This window comes from Bufo bufo, chromosome 2 (assembly GCF_905171765.1).
Source record: "Bufo bufo chromosome 2, aBufBuf1.1, whole genome shotgun sequence".
Lineage (NCBI taxonomy): Eukaryota > Metazoa > Chordata > Amphibia > Anura > Bufonidae > Bufo > Bufo bufo.
The window spans coordinates 93,621,370-93,637,614 of NC_053390.1; positions in this window are offsets into that span (position 1 = coordinate 93,621,370).

Sequence of the window (16,245 nt, forward strand, 5' to 3'; positions counted from 1 at the left end):
ATTCTTCTCTTTTTGAGATCATAATTGTCTGAACAATGTGGGGCCCACCTCTAGGACCCACATCTATGTGGAGAATGGTGGTACCCCGACATAACGCCCATGGAAGTGAATAGAGAGAAGCATGGACATCTGTGCCCCCTAGGGATGAGGAAATAGATTCTAACAAATCAATTTGTCTTTTTGGCAAAAGTTCTTCACCTGTAAAGGGGCTGCCCCTGCAGGTGAAAATGAGCCCACCTACCTCTTGATTGACAGGGCCTCACATCTGCCCAGCCCTGACAACCTCACATCTGCACCGCTGCTCTGAGTAGCACTACAAGTGCAGAGGCTCTGCTACTGGAGCGGCGACTGTGCGTGTGCCACTGCACTTCTGGATATCTGCGCATATACATTCATTGCTCCGGAAGCAGTGGCGCAGATGTGAGATTGTCAAGGCCTAGCAGTGTCTGGTCATTTTAATCAAGAGGCAGATGGGTGCCTCTTCACGTGCGGGGACAGCCCCTCACAGGTGAAGAACTCTTGCTGAAGAGACAAATCTATTTTCTCATCCCTAGTGCCCATAGAGGGTATTCATTCTCAGTCTGGGTGCCAGCCGGCTCACGATGTCTGTATGGGGCACCCATTCTTCACATAGGTGCGTATACCAGTGGTGGAACCTGCATGTATTATGCACTGGGTATGCCATACATGTCTATGCCAAAATTGTCCTAGGTGGGAATATCCCCTTAAAGAAGCACTCCCACAAATTTTTTTTATTCTCTCACCTGTTAGGAAGGTCCATGATGTAAAGTGTAATGAAGTTAATCTTGTTACCAGTGACTGTATTTGTGAGTTATAACCTCCCTTCTGATCCTCAGCTGTGTCATGTGACCAGCACTCTGATCTTCAACTGACACAGGACAGGACGTCAGTAACTTCTGTATTCAATCCTATGAGACTGACCTTGAGGCTGCCACAGGAATACATAGAGAAACTGACTTCCTGTCCGCACATAAGATGTTGGTCACCTGATACAGCTGAGAATCAAAATGGAGGTTATAACTCACAAATAGTCACTGGTAAAAAAAAAATGACCTTCATTATGCTTTACATCATATACCTTCAGAGAATAAAACCTTTTTGTGGAAGTGCTTCTTTAAGGCCTCAAGCACATGGCAGAGCTACACCCTGAATATTTCTGTATGGTGCCTCTGTAGCCTTTTAGGGAAGAATTCCTCAGTAATATGGCATTTCAATGGAACATTTTATTTATTTGTACTTTTTCTGAAATCTGACATATACATTATGAGCATTAACATACAGGGGTAGCTGCAGACCTGGAATACATTTTGTCAGATCTCTCCTTTGTTTTAGGCACTAGGTCAATGGTCGCCCGCCTATCATTGTCCAGTTGTTGCAGAACTACAACTTCCGTCATTCCCTGACAGCCTTCAGCTACCAAGGCTTGGTGGGAGTTAGTTTTCCAACAGCTGAGAGCCATAGTTTTGAGATCACTGCTTTAGGTCTCATGCACACGACCGTATGTATTTTGCGGTCCTCAAAACACGGATCTGCAAAAAAATACAGATGACGTCCGTGTGCGATCCGTTCTGCAAAATACGGAACAGCTGGCCTCTAATAGATCAGTACTATCCTTGTCCGTAATGTGGACAATAATAGGACATGTTCTATTCATTTTTTTTGCGGAACGGACATACAGAAACGGGATACACACAGAGTAACGGAGTTTTTAATGCGGACCCATTGAAATGAATGATCCCAGATCACATACAGAAATTAACCTAATTTGGCTATCATTCACCCCCACCTTCCTCAAATCCGGAACCACTGTGGACGAAGCTGTGAAGCCACTTTGGCTAACATGAGCTCCATATTACAGGAGCTTCCAACTGCAGAACTGCTATGGATGTAAAATATGCCCATGTGAATGAGGCCTTAGAAAGAAAACACACGAGAAGCACATAACTTATGCTCGGGCGCATGTTACAGCTACATACAAGCTCTCAGTTGTGCGATGCTGGCACTGATGGCAGTCCGTGGGACTATACTGTACAACCCTGCATGCCGCTGATTTTATAATGATACTTTCTGCCATAAGTCATATTCTGTTGACAAGTTGTGCCATGTTCCATTAGATGCTGTATTAGAGAGTTGCTCCTACATAATATGGTTCTGCACAGAGCTCCTATGAAAGGCCTCCATCCAGACTGCGCGCACACAGCTCTGCCCATGTCCGGGTGGTGCTGTCCGTGCCAGTCTGCACACTCGGATTCCTTGCCCCCCTCTTCTATGTTCTATCAGGTGCACTTTAAAATCTGATTGGAAAGGCCTGCTGGTTAATTCCAGTCCATGGTGCCTGCTTCTCCTGTCCTCTTCCACTTGTACAATGCACATTGAGTTATTACTGTATAATTAAGATTTTCATTAGTTTTTTTACTTTTATATTAGAAAAGAGTAAAGCCGTTAATGAAGTTTAGGTGTTGCTGCATTTGCTTCACTGACAGAGTGATGGCGCTGTTTCCTTTTGCACCATGTCTTCTTGTTTTGGACCATGCTCTTCATCTGTACATGTCATCATACCGACGACCATTGAACAATGATATAACGTATACAGTCACTGCCTTATGTTCATTCTGTTAACTTCTGCCTTTCGCACACGAGTTAACAATAAACCGAACAATGTTGGCAAGTACGGCGCGTGCTGTGGGTCTGTCTTATTGCTGTCCGGTATCTTCTGCGTCTGAAGTAGGAGACGGTGGGGGAGATTTATCAAAACTGGTGCGAAGGACAATTGGCTTAGTTGCCCATAGCAACCAGATTCCACCTTTCTTTATCCAGAGGAGCTTTGAAAGGTGGAATCAGGTTGTTAGGGGCAACTAAGCCAATTGTCCTTCACACCAGTTTTGATAAATCTCCCCCAATTTGCTGATGCACATGTAGCAGACATCAACACCCGGCTGTCGTGTGGTTTTACAGCAAATCCAGGCATTTCAAATAATTCTTAGTGTCTGTGTGCTGGACAATGGCCGCTACATGTCTCTCTACACGTAAGGCTACTTTCATATTCGCGTTTTGTGCGGATCCGTTCAGATAATGCAACCATCTGCATCCGTTCAGAACGGATCCGTTTGTATTATCTGTAACATAGCCAAGACGGATTCGTCATGAGCTCCATTGAAAGTTAATGGGAGACGGATCCGTTTGTATTATCTTTAACGTCAATGGAGGACAAATCAGTTTTCTATTGTGCCAGATTGTGTCAGTGAAAACGTATCCGTCCCCATTGACTTACGTTGTGTGTCAGGACGGATCCGTTTGGCTCAGTTTCCTCAGACAGACACCAAAACGCTGCATTTTAGTGTCCGTCTCCAAAGCGGAATGGAGACTGAACGGATGCATTCTGAGCGGATCCTTTTCCATTCAGAATATATTAGGGCAAAACTGATCCGTTTTGGACCGCTTGTGAGAGCCCTGAACGGATCTCACAAACGGAAAGCCAAAACTCCAGTGTGAAAGTAGACTAAGGTGTATGCATGTATTACCGTGAATTCTGTGATCTGGAAATAAATAAGCTTAAAGGGGTTTTCTCATCTTAGACAATGGGGGCATATCGCTAGGATATGCCCCCATTGTCTTATAGGTGCTGGTCCCACTGCTGGAACACACACCTATATCGAGAACGGAGCCCCGAAAGTGAAGGAGAGCACACTGCGCATGCGCAGCCGCCCGCCATTCATTTCGCATGCGTGGCACGCTCCCATTCACTTCTATGGGAGAGGTGGGGATTAGCGCTTGGTGGTGGAGGGACCCCAGGAAATCTGGGCTCCTCCAGCCACAGCGCTCCCCGCTCCGTTCTAGATATAGGTGCGGGTCCCAGCGGTGGGACCCGCACCTATCGGACAATGGGGGCATATCCTAGCGATATGCCCCCATTGTCTAAGATGGGAATACCCCTTTAACAAGGCTTAGGTGCATAAAAAGTTTACTAAACTATGATAAAGTAAAGTAAGTAACAGTCACCAAAGCCGTGGACAAATGAGAGAGTTCACCATCAACCAGTTCCCAACATGGCACCTGGCCGACGCCCATATGACAGTGTGGATGTGGAAAGGGTAGGCTAATAGAGGCAGGTGGCAGCATAGCATGGAATACATAACACAGTAGATTAGTTGTCTATGGGGGGTAGTAGTATTAGCAGAGGCGGATGCATTGCATTAGTGGCGGTAGGGGATTAAGAGTAGTGGTGGCAGCAGCAGCCATATGGTACATGTTGGCAGGCAAGCAGCAGTAATGGCATGATGGTAGGAAGGCAGGCACACAGCAACAGTGGTAAAATGGGGCACCATCAGCAAGGCCAGATCTATTAATCAGCCTCAGCCAGAGGAGTGTGAAAATTCTGAATCCAGGCTTGGTTCATTTTGACAAAAGTGATGTTTTGGACCCTAGCAGAGGATAGCTTGGTCCGTTTGGATGTCACCACACCCCCTGCGGCATGGAAAACCCTCTCCGAGATGACATTGGAGGCTGGGCAAGCACAGGCCTTTTTTCTAGGCTTTCTGCCCAGAAGTCCATGGGTCAGGGAACAGGGTATCCGCTGCAGACAGGCCAGAGTGTAGGTAGGCCTGAACTGTGAAAAAACTTCCATCCTGTTGAGGAGACTGAACTGGCGGCTGCTGCCTCTGGAAGCAGGAGGTGGGTGACCGGGGGGCAGAGAGGGGCCTCCCTTTCACACGCTAGTGGCAGGTGTCTGCTTGCATAAAGCTGCGACAAACACAGTGTTTCCTGGTAATAACATAATTTGGCCTTCCATTGGGAGGAAAACATTTCCCTACTTTTCTTTCATAGCAAGGGTCTAAAAGAATGGCTATCCAATAATCATCAGACTGCTTGATGTGAATGTCAGTGCATACGCAAGCAAGCAAGCATACAGGTCGCCATTCTTGCCAGTGTTCCCAAGGACCCAGTTCTTCCTGGCTCTGTCCCACACTAAGACGATTGGGTGTTGTGCCTGGTGTCATCATCATCATCATCATCCTCCTCCTTCATGGGTGCTTTTCCTTGTGGGTCCAACAGCTACAGGGCAGACAGCAAAATGTGTTAGCTGTTCTTCTGCCGTAGCCCCCCCACCCCAGCCCTCCCACTGCACTGCATGAGCATCAGCGTCTGTTCTAAGATAAATTTGAGGGGGATAAGATCATTCATGCCACAGTTGTTCCTACTGACAAATTTTGTGGCCTCTTCGAAGAGCTTCAGCACCTGACAGGTGTCTCAGATGAGCTGCCACTGCTTGACCTTGAAACATCTGCTCCCTGCTGTGGTGGTCCGGCTGCTGTTACAGATGCTCTAGCATGTGTAATGTTGAATTCCAGCTAATTGGAATGTCGCAGATGAAACTGTGTAATGGCAGACCGTTCTGTCGCTGCAAGTCCAGGAGAGCTTTCCCCGCCACGTAAGACTAGCTAAAATACAAAGACAGTCTCCTGCGCATTGCCAGCACATGGGGCAAGACTGTGTACTAAAAGCGTTGCCCCACTAGGTTAATAACGTGCACAATGCAGGGAGCATGTGCGACGGACGCGCACTCTGCCAGGGGGTCCCTTTAAGATGTTATCAGTGCCTAAAAAGTTTTTGTCGTGACACCAGTTGTATTTCAGCAACGAGGGATTAGATCCCCCTAAGTAATTGGCACTGGTGGTACCCAGGTGTAGGACTGCCAGAGTGGTGTAAGGGTTGCCTATAGTGTCCCTTGGGTGTGGCTTTAGCACTTGTCACGGTGCTCCTACATGGATATCCAGGAACCCCAAGCCTGGTCGTCCACAGCAGTGAAAATTGGGTGAATAGTTGAGGAATCAGCTTTACTTTACTTGAATAAACAGTAATCCAAACAGTTTCGAGACTTGGTCCTGATTCTCAGCAGATTTTAGCATGAAAATGGCAGGCAGCAACTTCTGCAACAATTCCTCCCTGCTGTCTCAGCTCTGCTATATCAGCAATATTAAATAGGAATCTTTTGTTCGGCTTGCTTTCTGCTACAACTTCTCACTCTTTGTAGTCTGTCTCTTACTGTAGGAACCTAGGAACTTCTTCCTGGCTTCAAGCTTACTTAGCTTGGCTTTTAGGGAGAGCTCAGACCCACAGGGACGGGCGTCTGCTTTTCTCCCTACAGCATGGAGTACAGGAACTAACAAGTTCTAACTAGATAGTACTCTCTCCTTAGAGGAGAGTCAGAGAGCTTGCAGAAGGATTCCAGACTCTGCTTTCTAGCACTGCCAAGTTTCCTGCCACCTGCTGGTGAACCAGGTTATCACATTAACAATAACAAATGCATAAGAGAAGATGCACACTACTTGGAGGACCTGGAATAAAGGCATAAGATGACATGGTTATTGCATATACAGACAGAAGAAGGGAGCAGGAGTGGTAATGCCACTAGGGGCGTTACACATGTGTTATTTCCCGCTGGTTCATCGCGTCCGCTATGTTGCAGCCATTGTCGCTAACCACAATCCAGTTAGAGTTGGCGGGGTGACAGCGGGATCTTTGCTGCTTGATGTACTTTAACAACTGCTCATCTGTGTGGCTACTCGCACCCAGGCCGATTAGCAACAACACCGCATGGCAACGATTGACTTAACACATGTCATAGGAATGAGGGGTAGTGGGAGCGTCAGTGTGCCCTGCTGCTGTTGGGGACAGGAGGGTGTCCATGGAGGACACGGATAAGTGCCTGGTGTGGGACCCAGGCTGACACAATCGTAGGCGAGTCAAAAAGACCTGGCTGTGTTGCTGGGGTGATACCTAGCCGCTGGCGCAAAAACACATTGACCCAATGGGCCGTGAAAAGAAATGTACTATGCTTACCTCTAACAGCTGCTATAGGTGTCCACCGTGGCGTGCACCTTGCTGCACAATTACAATTGCAAGGAGCAGCCCACATTCTATGCCATGTAATAGTACAATGCAGGGATTTTTTTTGGTAGAAATAATACGAGCAGAGGAGGAGGAGTCTGAGCGGGAGATGACGACGATGTTAAAGACACCGTACTGCCCCTGGATTAGGCTGGCTGCCACAAGGGAAACTAGGGGAAGGTGGAAACTCTTGTTGTGGTAGCTAGCATTCACTTCTGTTTGCCCACGGCATGGGAGGCTGTCTTGACTATGTGCCATAGGGCGTGGTGGGTTTTTGTTGCTTCTCCTTAGGAAAAAAAAGATTGTGCCCCACTAGGAAGTAGCAAGGAGGACAGAGAGGACAGCACTGAAAGGCTTCTCTGGGGCTGCAAGGAGGAGGAGGAGCAGGAGGTGCCAAGGCACAATGTCAGATTCAGGAGTGACTTCCTTTTCATTCTTCTGTGACTGAGAGGAGAGGTAAGTCATCAAATCCACAATGTCATCCTCTTTCTCCTCAATGATAATGTTGAGCCTTTCCAAAGCTGCTACTACTACTACTTCTGGTCAGATAGCTGGTGCTGCTACTACCCACATTCTGGCTCTAGGAGGACAAGGCCTGACCCTGGGTCTTTTGTTTGGAACCCTTCTGTATTCCTGTATTTGATCTAATGAACACAGTCACACAAAGTATGGAACGGTTTGCAATTCTGTTTTCTGGAATTTAAAGACAGAGAGGCACAATTAAAGGTTCCTCCCTTTCCGCAAAAACACTGAAGACACTGCTACTGACAATTTACTTTGGAATTTGTGCAATATTGGCACTAGTGATGGACGAACATCGGCCAGGACGTTTCGCGATTAAATGTTCGTGAACTGCGCGTTCGTGGCGGGCCCCATTCACCTTAAAGGCAGGCGAACCTGAAAAACCTTCAGGTCATATTTGCAGCCACCAAATACTTACTAGAAGTGCACAAATAGTCCCACAACATGGACAGTGACATACCAGAGGGGGATGAATGGCAAAAATTCCCACAAAAAATATGTATTTTAATCAGGAGCCATTTGTATGCGTCTTAAAGAGAAACTCTCAAAAATGTGCCCTGCTGGAGCCTAGAAATTTTTTATTTTAGGCCACGGGAGTACGGGCCCCAAAAATTAGGCATTCCCCTGACAGTAAAGAACAAGTGATTATGTGGCTGGAGGTATATTAGACAGTCAGTGGATAACAATTTTACTGCAGGCCAATGGAGTACAGGACCCAAACATTAGGCATTCACCGGACAGAAAAGAACAAGTGATTATGTGGCTGGAGGTATTGTCATGGCTTGGTGGTAGTTTGCCATGACACTTTCGCCGCGCATGCTGGTTGCCAGTGGCAACGTGTTGTTGTATTGCATGCGTGTGTATTTCCCCTTTAAGGCTGTCTTCCTTCTCATTCTGGTAAGCACGGGGTTAGTCTGCCCTGGAGGCTGGTTTTAAAGTCAGTATAAAACTGAGTCTGCTTTTACAGCGCCTACCAGTAGCCATTTGGCTCCAGGAGAAGTATATAGTGGGCTCAGCATGCATGTTGGTACTTGCATCCCTGGATCCGATGAAAGCTGTCACGGCACAGGACGGGGTTAAAAGCAGAGTGTGCCTGGCGTGCATGCTGTACCTGCGCTCCCTGGACTTTGTGTGGCTATCATGGCCCATAACAGGTAGGTACTAGTGTTAGGGACCACTCATAGAGGCGACCTTGACGTGGTGAGTGGCTTATTACGCTTTGGCCAAAATGTACACCAATGCCTCATTCAACATCCAGCATAGAGGCAGGGCAGAGTGCTGGTTGCAGAGTGCTATTGCATTTGTGTTTTTGCGTTTGTATGTGTATTTCGCCATAGCGACGCGCACCTGCATACAGGGTTGTGCTGACTGAACCCCCACATTTTTTCTTAAGTGGTGTGTAAGGTGGAGCTGGGTGTGGCCTCATGGCTCTTATGTTCTGAACTGTGAGCCTGTTAGTTTGTCTTCAGTGTCTTGAGGAGCTGGTGCTATTCCATCTGCCCAGTCCTTGAGGGCCACCTTATGGGACATCGATGTCTCCAGCGATGTCTTCCTTATGTCTCCTCCATTTTCCCTACCCTACCTGTTGTTATGTTTGGTGTGGGTATATGTTCTGGGGTTGTTGTACGTCTAATTGTTGTTCCGTGTCTGGTCATTGTTTGGTGTATTCTGTCCAGCATGGATGCTAGATGTTCCTCTGTTTGTCTGTACCTCCGGAAGGGGGTCCCTGGTGTTCCTCGGAGGGGGAACCAAATGTCAGTGCGCAGCTCTGCCGGGGACCACCATGCATCCTGTCCGCATGGGGGTCCAGGCAGTTACTGGTGTGCTGGATTTCTGTATGAGTTGTTTGTGCTGTGTCCTGTTAGGTGTTAGGGTTCCAGTACTGTTTCATAGGGTCCAGCCATCGTTGTTGCTGCAGCAGGTAAGTGCTTTTTGTTCTTGGCTCTTACCTGCTGATCCAGTAGCTGTGCACTGTCTGGCATTCCCAGTTGCTAGGCCTAGCGGCTCTCCTTAATTTCAGACATGGTACGGTGGGGGGTTTCCCCCACTCCCCACCGTGACATGTATATTAGACCAGTGTTTCCCAACCAGCGTGCCTCCAGTTGTTGCAAAACTACAACTCCCAGCATGCCCGGACAGCCTTTGGCTGTGCGGGCATGCTGGGAGGTGTAGTTTTGCAACAGCTGGAGGCACGCTGGTTGGGAAACACTGTATTAGACGGTCAGTGGATAACAATTTTACTGCAGGCCAGTGGAGTACAGGCCCCAAACATTAGGAATTCACCTGACAGAAAAGGCCTTTTATGCCGCTGTGTATACATAAGACAAGGACCATTCTTTGTTCTGGGTTGTGGCGGATATGTGTGGTCTGGCATGAGGAAATTCAATTACACATGGTCGTCACAGGTGTTGAATTCCTCCGAGATCCAGGCCTCATTAATTTTTAGAAATGTGAGGTAGTCCACACTGTCGTGAGCTAGACGAGTGCGCTTATCGGTCACGATGACCCCAGCTGCGCTAAACGTCCTTTCAGACAGGAAACTCAACGAGGAACAAGCCAAGAGTTCCATGGCAAATTGTGCGAGCTCTGTCCACAGGTCAAGCCTGCACACCCAGTAGTCCAGGGGTTCCTCGCTTCTCAGAGCATCCACATCGTGTTTGTACCTGGGGCCTAAGTACGTTGCCAGCCAGTATTGGTCCTTGCTTTTTATGTTTTTTATACGGGGGTCCCTCTTCAAACACTGGAGCATGAAGGCCCCCATTTGCACTAAATTGCAAGCGGTGAAGCGCCCTTGCTCCTGCTCATTGCCCAGGAGAATGTCGTCCTCGGTCTCCTCCCCCCAGCCACGGACAACACCACAGATCCCCAATTTAAAGTCCCCATCAAAGCCTGCTCTTCTCGCTCCTCCTCCCCCCAGCAACCATCCTCCTCTGACTTCTCTTCTGACTCCTGCTGACTTGTCTCAGATGGAGTAGCCCCCTCTGGGAATTCATTCAGCATTGCGACTTCCTCATCTCCCTGCTTCTGCTCCTCGACGGCTAGATCAATGACACGACGCAATGCACACTCCAGAAAGAAGGCGTAAGGTACGATGTCACTGATGGTGCCCTGGATGCGACGGAACAGTTTGGTGATCACATTAAATGGCCTTAGAAGTCTGCATGTGTTGTGCATGAGCAGCCACTGGCGTGGTAAAAAGAAACCAAGCTCCCCAGAACCTGTCCTGCTGCAGAGTTTGTACAGGTAGTCGTTAACGGCACGTTGCTGCTGGAGCAGTCTATCAAGCATATACAAGGTGGAGTTCCAGCGCGTCGGGCTGTCACAAATCAGAAGTCTGACAGGCAGGTGGTGTTGCCGCTGACCGTCAGCAAGGCAAGCCATGGCCGTGTAAGATCTTCTAAAATGGCCAGAGATTTTCCTGGCCAGCCGCAAGACATCCTGGACCCCGGGGTATTTGGCAACGAATCGCTGCATGACTAAGTTCAAGACATGTGCCATACACGGCACGTGTGTCATTTTGCCCTGTTTCAGCGCACTCAGCAGCAGTGGCGTAGCTAGAAATGACTGGGCCCCATATAAAAAAAAAATTATGGGCCCCCCCTCCTCCCGGATCTCCCACTCCCACATACCTCTCGGACCTCGCCGCCACATCCGCAACTCCTCATGCACTTGCGACGGTTACGCGTAGGACTAAGCACAGACAGTTGGTCACTGGCAACGCATTTGTGCCAGTGTAGGAAATGTATGAATCTAAATGTCTGTGTATTAAAGTAGGACTAGTCAGAACTGCCGCCCAGACTGCGGGACCACTCCAGGGGTCAAGTCCTGGGAAAAAAAGTGTGGGAACTCACCCAAGATCCACTGCCACCCCGACCCCCGCCAAAAAATAATAATTATATATATATATATATATATATATATATAGTCAGGTCCATAAATATTGGGACAGCGACACAATTCTAACTCTTTTGGCTCTATACACCACCACAATGGATTTGAAATAAAACTAACAAGGTGTGCCTTAACTGCAGACTGTCAGCTTTAATTTGAGGGTATTTACATCCAAATCAGGTGAACGGTGTAGGAATTACAACGTTTGCATATGTGCCTCCCACTTCTTAAGGGACCAAAAGTAATGGGACAGAATAATAATCATAACTCAAACTTTCACTTTTTAATACTTGGTTGCAAATCCTTTGCAGTCAATTACAGCCTGAAGTCTGGAATGCATAGACATCACTAGACGCTGGGTTTCATCCCTGGTGATGCTCTGCCAGGCCTCTACTGCAACTGTCTTCAGTTCCTGCTTGTTCTTGGGGCATTTTCCCTTCAGTTTCAGGTCAGGTGATTGACTTGGCCATTGCATAACATTCCACTTCTTTCCCTTAAATAACTCTTTGGTTGCTTTTGCAGTATGCTTTGGGTCATTGTCCATCTGCACTGTGAAGCGCCGTCCAATGAGTTCTGAAGCATTTGGCTGAATATGAGCAGATAATATTGGCCAAAACACTTCAGAATTCATCCTGCTGCTTTTGTCAGCAGTCACATCATCAATAAATACAAGAGAACCGGTGCCATTGGCAGCCATACATGCCCACGCCATCACACTACCACCACCATGCTTCACTGATGAGGTGGTATGCTTAGGATCATGAGCAGTTCCTTTCCTTCTCCATACTCGTCTCTTCCCATCACTCTGGTACAAGTTGATCTTGGTCTCATCTGTCCATAGGATGTTGTTCCAGAACTGTGAAGGCTTTATTAGATGTCATTTGGCAAACTCTAACCTGGCCTTCCTGTTTTTGAGGCTCACCAATGGTTTACATCTTGTGGTGAACCCTCTGTATTCACTCTGGTGAAGTCTTCTCTTGATTGTTGACTTTGACACACATACACCTACCTCCTTGGGAGTTTTCTTGATTTGGCCAACTGTTGTGAAGGGTGTTTTCTTCACCAGGGAAAGAATTCTTCGGTCATCCACCACAATTGTTTTCCGTGGTCTTCCGGGTCTTTTGGTGTTGCTGAGCTCACCGGTGCGTTCCTTCTTTTTAAGAATGTTCCAAACAGTTGTTTTGGCCACGCCTAATGTTTTTGCTATCTCTCTGATGGGTTTGTTTAGTTTTTTCAGCCTAATGATGGCTTGCTTCACTGATAGTGACAGCTCTTTGGATCTCATCTTGAGAGTTGACAGCAACAGATTCCTAATGCAAATAGCACACTTGAAGTGAACTCTGGACCTTTTATCTGCTCATTGTAATTGGGATAATGAGGGAATAACACACACCTGGCCATGGAACAGCCGAGAAGCCAATTGTCCCATTACTTTTGGTCTCTTAACAAGTGGGAGGCACATATGCAAACTGTTGTAATTCCTACACCATTCACCTGATTTGGATGTAAATACCCTCAAATTAAAGCTGACAGTCTGCAGTTAAAGCACATCTTGTTCGTTTCATTTCAAATCCATTGTGGTGGTGTATAGAGCCAAAAAATTTAGAATTGTGTCGATGTCCCAATATTTATGGACCTAACTGTATATTTCACAGAAAATTCAGTGCAACATAAAACATAAACAAAAACTGGAATTTGCGCTATATGTCTGTTCAGACATAATTCGTCTCTTTCATATTATAAGCTCCCCTTATATATAATTTACTTACAGTTCTGAAGACTTAGGGGTGCTGGCTGGCTTGGCCTCAGGGGTGCTGGCTGGCTTAGCCTCAGGGGTGCTGGCTGGCTTAGCCTCAGGGGTGCTGGCGGGCTTGGCCTCAGGGGTGCTGGCTGGCTTAGCCTCAGGGGTGCTGGCTGGCTTGGCCTCACAGGTGCTGGCGGGCTTGGCCTCAGGGGTGCTGGCTGGCTTGGCCTCAGGGGTGCTGATAGGCTTTGCCTCAGGGTTGCTGGCTCGCTTGGCCGGGCAGAAGGAGTGTGGGAGACTGAGGCCTTTTTTCTCCAAGCTGCTCCGGAAAAAAAATATTTTTCATTATACCTCAGGTCAGACCACCAATCAGACCCCCAATGTTAATCAGACCTCAGCTAACAGCCTCACTAAGATCTACCAATGTTAATAAGACACCCAATAAGACCTCAGATAACACCTCAGCTCAGACCCCAATATGAATGACCCCCAATCAGACCTCAGATAAGAGCCCCATGCCTTATAGCAACCCCCAGTAGCCTTATAGCAACCCCCAGTAGCCTTATAGCAGCCCCCAGTAGCCTCATAGCAGCCCCCAGTAGCCTCTCCATCAGCCCCCAGTGCCTCTCACCAGCCCCCAGTGCCTCTCACCAGCCCCCAGTGCCTCTCCATCAGCCCCCAGTGCCTCTCCATCAGCTCCCAGTGCCTCTCCATCAGCTCCCAGTGCCTCTCACCAGTGGCCCCCCAGTGCCTCTCCATCAGCCCCCAGTCAGTGCATCTCCATCAGCCTCCAGTGCCTCTCACCAGCCCCCAGTACCCTCTCCATCAGCCCCCAGTGCGCCCTCCTCGGTATTAAAATCATTGGTGGGCAGTGCGCCCTCCCCGGTATTAAAATCATTGGTGGGCAGTACACCCTCCCCTGTATTAAAATCATTGGTGGGCAGTGCGCCCCCCCCCCAGTATTAAAATCATTTGTGGGCAGTGCACCCTCTCCCCCCCAGTATTAAAATCATTGGTGGGCAGTGCACCCTCCCCAGTATTAAAATCATTGGTGGGCAGTGCGCCCTCCCCCCCCCCCCCCCCCCCCCCAACATTGGTGCAGCGACAGTTCCAATCAGAGTCCCAGTAGTGTAATGCTGGGGCTCCGATTGGTTACCATGGCAGCCAGGACGCTACTGAAGTCCTGTCTGCAATGGTCAGTTAGTCAGCAGCATACTTACATGCGCTGTGGCCGCCCGACGCTCCTTCTTCTTGTAACTCACAGGTCTGTGCAGTGCATTGCTTATGCTTATAGCAATGCGCCGCACAGACCTGTGACGAGTTACAAGAAGAAGGAGCGCCGGGCGGCCACAGCGCATGTAAGTTTATTGCTGCAGAGTAACTGGCCATGGCAGACGGGACTTCAGTAGCATCCTGGCTGCCATGATAACCGATCGGAGCTCCAGCATTACACTGCTGGGACTCCGATCGGAACTGCCGCTGCCACCAATGATGGGGGGGGATCGGGGGGGAAGGCCGCCCCCTATTGTACCGCCACCCACTCGCCACATTAATTATATTTTATTTTTAATCCTCAGCTGGCGGCCCGGGCCCTCAGTGGCGTAGGGCCCCATAGCCATTGCTATGGCTGCTATAGTGATCCCTACGCCACTGCTCAGCAGATTGGCACCGTTGTCACACACCACTTTACCAACTGTCAAATTAAGAGGGGTTAGCCACTGATCGGCCTGTGACCGCAGAGCTGAAAGCAGTGCAGGACCGGTGTGGCTCTTGGCTTCCAGGCACAACAGCTGCAGCATAGCATGGCAATGTCTCACCTGGCACGTCGTATAGGTTCTGGGGAGCTTGGGGGGTGCAGCAAAAGAGGCGGTAGCAGTGGAAAAGGAGGAGTCAGCCGAGGAGGAGACGGAGGATGGAGTAGGAGGAGGAGAAGAAGAGGCAGGCCTGCAGGCAATCCGTGGTGGTAACACCAAATCCACACGGGTGCACGGGTTACATGCTTGATGGCCGTCAGAAGGTTCAGTAAAAGTTATGTTCCTTCCCTGCCCGTGTTTGCTAGACCACGTGTCTGTGGTCAGATGTATCTTGGCACCGACACTGTGTGCCAGAGATATATTCAATTGCCGCTGAACGTGGCCATATAGCTCTGGGATGCCCTTCTGGGAGAAATATTTCCTTCTTGGGACCTTCCATTGCGGTGTGCCAATGGACACAAATTTTCTAAAGGCCTCAGAGTCTACCAGTTTATACGGCAGTAGTTGGCGGGCTAGCAGTTCTGACAAGCCAGCGGTCAGCCGTTGGGCAAGAGGGTTATCCGGCGTCATCAACTTTTTACGCTCGAACATTTGGGCCACGGAAGCCTGCCTTCTGCCAGATGAACATGACGATGGCACGTGGAAGCTGGAGTGGATGACAAATGGGAGGAGAGAGGAGAAGGAGAAAAGGCAGGAAGTGGAGCGCCAAGAGTGTGGCTTTGTGGGTTCTGACGGAGTTGCTCCCACTGGGCTCGGTGATGGGAGGCCAGGTGCCTTCTTAAGGCAGTCGTCCCTAGGTGAGTGTTGGGCTTACCGCGACTTATGCGTTGACAGCAAGGCTGCGGATGGCAACACTATTGTCAGCAGCTGACACATTAAAAAAAGACCACACTGCGGAGCCATGTGCCGGCGTCCTGGGAGCGCAAGATGTGACCGTGCATGGTGGATGGCTCGCTCCAGATACATTTGCAGTCTGCTTTTTGCCTCCTGTGCACTGCGAGTTCTGCCTGCTTCTCCTCCTTCTCCATCCTATCTGCTGCTCCGTCTCTCCCTCTGAACTCCTCTCCTCTTCCTCTCTTGTGGGCACCCATGTGACGTCCATCGACACGTCATCATCGTCACCTTCACCACCACTGACATTAGAGATCTCGGAGTAAGCAGCAACAGCGGGGACCACCATCCTTGGGCTGATCTGGGTACTGTCGTCAGACCTCTGGGTGGCGGCCATTGCTACCTCCTCTTCCTCATCCAAAAATGGCTGCGCATCGGTAAGGTCTGGGAATGGATGGGAAAATAATTCCTCTGACTCGAGTTGAGGGGCTATGGTGTTGGTGGTGTCTTTGGGCGTGCACACAGCAGAGAATGAGGAGGGTGCAGATACAGAGGATGAGGAGGGTGCAAAATCGTAATCGCACGCACCTTCTC